At 37.3% G+C, this 8,048-nt stretch overlaps 1 non-coding gene across 1 annotated transcript; it reads left to right on the forward strand.

Moving 5' to 3' along the window:
* The first annotated feature begins 2,503 nt into the window (after positions 1-2,503).
* Positions 2,504-2,610, forward strand: LOC121209125 (small nucleolar RNA R71). The gene has a single exon (XR_005904242.1). It is a non-coding gene; the product is annotated as a small nucleolar RNA R71 (small nucleolar RNA).
* The last annotated feature ends 5,438 nt before the right edge of the window (positions 2,611-8,048 follow it).

Here is an 8,048-nt window from a genome sequence, read left to right on the forward strand (position 1 = left end):
ATTGCCGTGGGGCACGCCCGTGTGCTGTAATTTTAGCCTGTGTGTATCGTGATTTTCAAATTTGGGCATATCTAAAATTCTGCCCACGCCCGTGTTCTTTGGGCATGTTGATGCATACGGCTGTGTCGCACGACCGTGTATGTATGTCCACGCCCGTGTTGTTTTGTCAGTTTTGACCACAGGTAATGAGCACGGGCGTGTCGCATGCCCGTGTTGTTTTCTTAGTTTCAACCATGGCCTCTAGACACGGGCGTGTCACACGCCCATGTTGTTTAGACAGATTCACCCACGGCCATGTCGCACGGCCGTGGCAACTTATCAACTCCCGTGTTGGGGAAAAATTTTACCCTGTTTTCACACGGTCGTGTTGCCTTCCGTGGTATGGGCATGGCCTAAGGCACGCCCGTGTGCCTGGCGTGTGGTTCTGGAAAACCTGTGTTCAGTAACTCAGTTAGTGAATTAAATGTTAAAAACTAAAATTTAAAGAAGTCAACACCATTAGTGCTCGGGTAACCTCCCGAGAAGCGCTTATTTATAGTCTAAGCTTGACTTACCTCTCTGTTGCGTGGTCATAGTGGTGCGAGGAGTTTACACTCCTCATCCCTACTATCAATTTTATCAAAATAAGGTTTTAGATGAGTACTATTTACCTTAAACGTACCGAATTTGGGATGAATTACCTCGACTGTGCCGTATGGGAAAATGATAAGTACCCTAAGAGGGATTTCTCCATTAGGTTCAGATGTGGCAATCCGAGGGTCTGCTGCATCTAATAGCACTTTGTTTCCAACCTTAAGTTGACTTGGTGAAATATTGAGCTCGTCATGGCATGGTTTTGGTCTATCATGTGCTCTCGATTTCTGTGTCTGTCATTCATCTAATTCCTCTACTTGTAGCCTTCTTTCTTCATAGATGGGTTCTTTGTTGTTATTTGAACAAGGCTCATGTATGCTTTTCGAACGTATTTCCTGCAAAGAAGGTTGCACCACATGATAAGCATTAGTAGAATTTCGAGCTTGAAGAATGATTGTTTCCTTACCCACACGAAGTGTGAGTTCACTTGTACCAACATCAATTATAGTTCTAGCAATTGCTAAAAAGGACATTCCTAAAATTAAAGGCACGTCACTATCCTTTTCTATGTATAGAATAACAAAATCAACTGGGAATATGAATTTGTCAATTTTAACGAGTACATCTTCAATAATACCCCTAGGAAATCTAATTGTTTTGTCTGCTAACTAAATGCTCATCCTAGTTTATTTGGATTTCCCAAGACCTAGTTGTTTAAACATTTTATAAGGCATGACATTGATACTAGCCCATAAATCAGCCAAAGCATCATTAACATCTAAGCTACCAATTAAAAAAGAAATCGTAAAACTCCCTGGATCTTTTAATTTGTTGGTCAGCTTATTTTGTAGTATGGCTAAGCAAACTGCATTTAACTCCACATGCGACGCCTCATCCAACTTCCGCTTGTTTTTTAAAAGCTCCTTCAAGAATTTGACTGCGTTTGGCATCTGCGAAAGTGCTTAAATAAACGGTAAGTTAATATGTAATTTTTTTAATATTTTAAGGAATTTACCGAATTGTTCGTCTGTACAGTCTTTCCTTGTCCCATTGGGGTATGGCACACGAGGTTTGTACTCTTTCCTTACCGGTGTTCGTTCACTGTGGTCTACCTCACCTTTACTTTTACTTACCACAATTCTTGCCTTGGTTCTGGTTCAGGTTCGACTAACCCTTCCTCATCTTGAATGGTAATTGCATTGAGTTGTTCCCTTGGGTTAGATTCAGTGTTATTCGGCAGGCTACCCTGTGGTCGTTCAGAAATCAATTTGGTGACTTGGCCTATCTGAGTTTCGAGCCCTTGGATCGACGCTTGTTGATTCTTAAGTGCTGTTTCGGTATTCTGAAAGCGCGTTTCCAACACCGAGATAAACTTTATTAGCATCTCCTCAAGGTTCAGCTTCTTTTTCTGTTGGTAAGGTGGTTGTTGAAAACCCGGAGGATGTTGTGGCCTTTCATTCCCTTGACCACCCCACAAGAAGTTGGGATGATTCCTCTAACCTGCATTATATGTGATACTATATGGGTTATTTTGGGATCTAGAATTATTATTACCCATATATTGAACTTGTTCCTCCTCTGTGCTAGGGTTGAAGAGTTGATATTCTATGTATGCTCCTCCTCCATTTGAATCGCACCTCATCACTGGATGTACCTGAGTAGAACCACACAAACCGTCAATCTTTTTATTTAAGAGTTCTACCTGGTTAGATAGCATAATAACCGCATCGAGGTTGAAAACACCGGCTGCTTTTTTCGGCTTTGTTCTCATGACTTTCCATTGATAGTTATTCAGTGACATCTCTTCAATAAATTCGTAAGCCACTTCAGGTGTTTTGTTATTGATAGTCCCACCAGTAGTTGCGTCGATAAGTTGCCTTGTTGAGGGGTTCACGCCACTGTAAAACGTTTGAACCTGCAACCATAAAGGTTACCATGGTGAGGGCACCTTCTCAATATATCCTTGTATCTCTCTCATGGATCATAGAGTGTCTCTAGATCCATCTGCACAAAAGAAGAGATATCATTCCTCAATTTAGCGGTTGTAGCCGGCAGAAAATATTTAAGTAAAAAAATTTTGGTCATTTGTTCTCAAGTAGTGATTGACCCTCGTGGTAACGAGTTCAACCACTATTTAGCTTTGTTCCTCAACAAAAAGGGAAACAACCGAAGGCGAATGGCATTATCAGAATCGTCATTGATTTTAAAAGTGTTGCAAAACTCTAGGAAATTCGCCAAATGAGCGTTTGGGTCCTCGTCCCGCAAACCATCAAACTGAACAAACTGTTGGATCATTTGAATTGTGTTAGGTTTTAGTTCAAAATTATTTGCAGCAACAGCAGGCCTAACTATACTTGACTCAGTTCCTGTTAAAGTAGGTTTAGCATAATCATACATAGTGTGTGGAGTAGGATTCAGATTTATTGGATCAACAGCTATTGCAGGAGGTAGCGGGTTTTCCTAATTTTCAGCCATCTCCTCGGTTGTGGTGGAAATATCATCCTCTTACTCTTCCTCTATGTATCTTAGGCTTCACCTTATTTCCCTTTGGTTTCTGCGAGCTGTGCGATCAATCTCACTGCCAAAAAGTGATGGTCCTGACGGGTTTCTTCTAGTCATACACTATAAAAACCTGTCAGAAGTGAATAAAATGAAAAATTAGAAAAGAAAATAAAAATTTAAATTGCAATAAAAGTAAAAATGGCTAAAGTAATAAAAATTGAGTGTTCCTAATATCTTAGTTCCTTAGAAACGGCGCCAAAAACGTGATGTCATGTGAATCGTGATAAGTTTTATAATTTATGAATGTTCGTTCTCGAAAACTAACTATTATCACGACAAAGGCAAGCGCACCTTATCGAGCAGTAGTATAACTTATGGCAAGACCGGGATTTCGAACCCAAAGGAACTAAAAGTACTAGTATTAACTTTCTTTTTATTATCTAGCCTAAAAATAAAGGGGTTTGTTTTATCTAAACTAATTACTAAATAAGAATGCATAGGAAGTAAATTAGAGCAATAACTTTTGGGAAAACTAAATGATTTGGACAATACCTAAGGGAAAAATCCACCTAGACTTCACTTGTTATTAACTCTAAATCAGACGATTTATTCACTTGACTTGATCCGTAGAAATCCCTAATTTATATTATTATCTCTCTCGAGACTAACAACGTCTAACCCTAGGTTGATTAATTGAAATCTCTTTCTAATTAACTCCCTAGTGTTGTATTAACTCAATCTATGGATTTTCTTATTAGGTTTCACCCTAATCCGGGAAAATCTTGTCACCCTATCTCTAGGCGTGCAATCAACTCTGCTTAATTATGTTAGATCTGCTCTTAGATAGGGACTTTTTCTCCTCTGAATAAGCACATCAATACTTGAATCAATATCCTGGAATATTAAAGCAAGAATTAAGAACTCATAATTAAGAACAAGTCAAATATTTATCATACAATTCAGATAATAATAACAAGATCTGTCTTAGGTTTCATTCCCCTTAGGTATTTAGGGGGTTTAGTTCATATTTATGAAAGAAAACATCTTAAAAGAATAATGATAACAAAACATAAAGAAAACTCAAGAACTCTTGAAGAGAATTAAAGGGAGATCTTCAGTTTTGAAGGTGAATCCGGCTTCTGAGATGGGTCAATCGGGTTTCTTCGAGTAATTCCTTGCCTCTTATTCTGTGTGTCCCCTCTAATTCTCCTCTAGTGTGTTTAAATAGCTTTAGAATGCCTAAAAGCCCTCAAGAGTGGCATTTTCTGAATAGAACTAAACTTGGGCTCGACAGGGACACACCCGTGTGACTCGACCGTGTTCGATTGCTTCAAACTGTGTTCGAGTCTGTTGAATGGACACGGGAATGTGGTTTGCCCATGTACGGAAGTCCAGGCCGTGTTGATTTCACATGTTGGTCCATTTTCTCTGTTTTCTGTAATATCTTGATTTTGGGCCTAGTCGGAATAGTGGTTTCGTGACCACAAAATCTGAGATAGAAATAATTATTTTATGATTATTTTAATGTCTATGATATGATTGCATGATTGTGTGAAAATTTCGTGAAGAAATTTTATGCATAAAGTGCTTAAATTGAAATTAGGGACTAAATCGAATAATTTGCAAAACTTGCATTCTAGAAGTTTCTAGTATGAAATTGTTTTGAAATATTAATTAGAACGTCTTAAATAGAATTTTACCAATTTCTAGTCTTGGACAAAAATTGGACATGGATGGAATTTTTGGAAAGTTTAGTAGTAAGGGCATTTTGGTCATTTAGGGGTAAAATGAATTAAAATACAAAATTAAAAGCCAATTTTGCTCATCTTCAACCCCATGGCCGAATATAGCAAGGAGAAACCATGGCTAGGGTTTTTCAAGCTTCCAAGATCAATTGTAAGTTCGTTCTAGCCTCGTTTTTAATGATTTTTACGTTTTTAGAGTTCCGGTAGCTCGATTTAGCTTATGCTAGCAATAATTTAACCTAGGGTTTATATTTGGAAAAATACCCATAGGTGAAATTTGTGTATTTTGGTGTTTTATGACAGAATATGAGGTTTTAAATTATGTTAGACAACTTGTGCTACTCGATTTTAAGTGAAAATGAGCAAAAGGGCTTAATCGGTAAAAATACCTAATAGTCATAAGTACATGTTAGAGTGAGAATTTGATGTTGCCATAGAAGGGAAAAATGATCAGCATGTCATAAAACATAAGAAAATAGGCTGAAGTTTAATTTACGAGCTTTGGGGCAAAAGTGTAAATATGTAAAAGTTTAGGGGCAAAATTGTAATTTTTCCAAAATATGATTTTGGGTCAATTTGAATAATGTGAGTCCTAATTAGACTATATTTTAAATGATAGAGCAAGGAAAACTGAAATTCGAGCTAAAATGGGGAAAATACCAAGTTGTGGACAAAATGGTAAAAGTAGCCATTTTCGCATACGAGGTAAGTTCATGTGTAAATGTAGTAACATAATTGTCATTTTAAGCAATTTAATGTTGTTTATATGATATGATGCCGATTATTATCATGAAATATTATGCTTTGTGGTTATTGTTGAATAATATGTAATTATGTGAATTACTTGATGAGTATGAACTATCAACGAAGTATCGATTTCGATATTCTGTGGAAGACGGCAAAGATGTGAGATCAAGGAAAAAAGCCCGTTTGAACCTTAGGAATAGATTAGGATACAAGTGACATGTCACTGGGATATTTGGGCATCCGAACTCGTTGAGTTGAGTCCGAATTCACTTATGGATGCGAGCGTCCGAACTCGTTGAGTTGAGTCCGAGTTCGTGAGATGTAACTAGGCATCCGAGCTTGTTGAGTTGAGTCTGAGTTCACTTATGGATGCGAACGCCCGAGCTCGTTGAGTTGAGTCCGAGTTCGCTTATGGGCGGGTTACATGGTAGCTTGGCTACATATGTGGCACTTATGTGCAAACTTTCCATGTATCCGAATTATATTCCGATGTGTTCAACGGGTAAAGTTCTACTGAAATGGAGGAATACTCAAGATGAAAGGGATGTATTGGTAAGTGTTGTGAAATGGGTACTTTGAACAGGTATGTACTTAACCCTCGGGTTGAAAAATCGATATAACAACAATATGGTAAGATGATAAATGAAAATGTGATATGAATGTCTTGGTGATGATTATGGAAATGATGTTTTATGTTTGCTTATATGGTTATGTTACTTGCTATTTGCATGTGAACTTATTAAGCATTTATGCTTACTCCCTCCTTTTCATTCCTTGTAGTTTTGACAAGCCAGCTCGGAAATTGAGAACGGTCGAAGGCTCGCTCACACTATCCGTATACCATCTTGGCATAATGGCTTGTATATTTTGAGTATGGCATGTATAGCATTATAATCATTTTGTATATATGGTCTTATGATATGGTTATTGAGTGGTGTGGAAATGCTTGGTAATGATTAGCCATTGGAATGGCTAATCATGATCATATTTGGTGTTATGTATGTCAAATTACTAGCTAATCCATGGAAACCATGAAATAGGTAAAATTTACCATAAAATATATTAAGACAGCAGCAGTGACGTGAGTTTGAAAAATCATTAAAAAGAGTAGAGATATAATTAGATGATGAATAAAATATGAAATTAAAGAATTATGAGTCTATTTTCATATGAATGGAACAAAATAGGTATATGAGTTATATTTTATGAGATGTTTAAATTTTTGTGAAACAGGGCCAGAGCAATTTCTGGATCCCCTGTTCTAACTTTGGAAATTCATCATAAATTTTACAAAGGTAATTAGAAGTCATGATTTATATTTACAGATTCCTTATTGAGTCTAGTTTTATTAGAAACAAACAGAATAGTCATTGAAGCTCTGTACAGGGAGATATCTAATCTGTAATACACAGAGGTCAGAGTAGTAGAACCCTGAAACAGGGGAGACTTTAACTAATAAACTGTACTAATTGGCCCGACCAAAAATTCTAGAAAAAATTTCTAGATAGATATATGAGTCTAGTTTCAGGAAAAATTTACAGAATTGGATTTTGAGTTTCAAAACTCGAGATATGATTTTTAAAGCAACTGTGATGCAGTTAGACAGCTTGTCTGGAAATTTTAAAATAAATTGTATGAGCTGTTTAAGTAATGAATTAAGTCCGTTAACACCTCGTGTTCGACTCCGGCAACGGTCTCGGGTACGGGGCGTTACATTTTCGGTCATTTCTCGCTCTTTTTACTCTCCTATGCTCACCTACGCATAAAACATGAATTTAAAGGATTAGGAGCATCGAATTCACCAAATCTAAGGAGAAATCATCCATAAATGTGCTAGGCATGGGATAAAAATATGTATAATTTGACAAGTAATTCTTATGCTCTCCAATTACAACTACCTCGTCATCCTCCAAGTTCTCAATACCATCTGTTTCGTAGCACAATCCAAGCTCACTCAATGTTTAACCAGCCAATCCATTGAGAATTAGGTCAAATTCTCCGAAAGAGAGTTCCATCAAATCCGCCAAAAAGATAGCTCCTTGAACCTTCAAAGTTACATCTCTGAACAGTTTATCCACCTTTACAGACTGCCCCAATGAACTTAACACAGTAACCTCACTTGTAGTACTCTCAACCAAGATACCCGAAGTCTTAGACACACTACAAGCTATATAGGAATAAGTAGATCATATATCTATCAGTGTAACACCCTGAATTTGGGCCTAGAAGTTTTGGGCCTTGAGCATGGAAGCGGTTGAAGGCAGCTTATAATATTCTCTTGTGTGTGAAAATTTCGTAGTTGAAGGCTTGTTTTAGTGGTTAAGTGTGCTGTGAAGTTTTGGAGAAGTCCTGGGTTCAAACCTGGACTTTAGCAAAAATTTTGGTTTAAGGTGAATCAAACCATGGGTGTAGTGGGTAGGCGTTCAGAATATTGTTGGAGAAATTGTGACACAAAAAGCCTTATGGCTTAGTGGCAAGTAG

Source organism: Gossypium hirsutum, chromosome A10, assembly GCF_007990345.1.
Source record: "Gossypium hirsutum isolate 1008001.06 chromosome A10, Gossypium_hirsutum_v2.1, whole genome shotgun sequence".
NCBI lineage: Eukaryota > Viridiplantae > Streptophyta > Magnoliopsida > Malvales > Malvaceae > Gossypium > Gossypium hirsutum.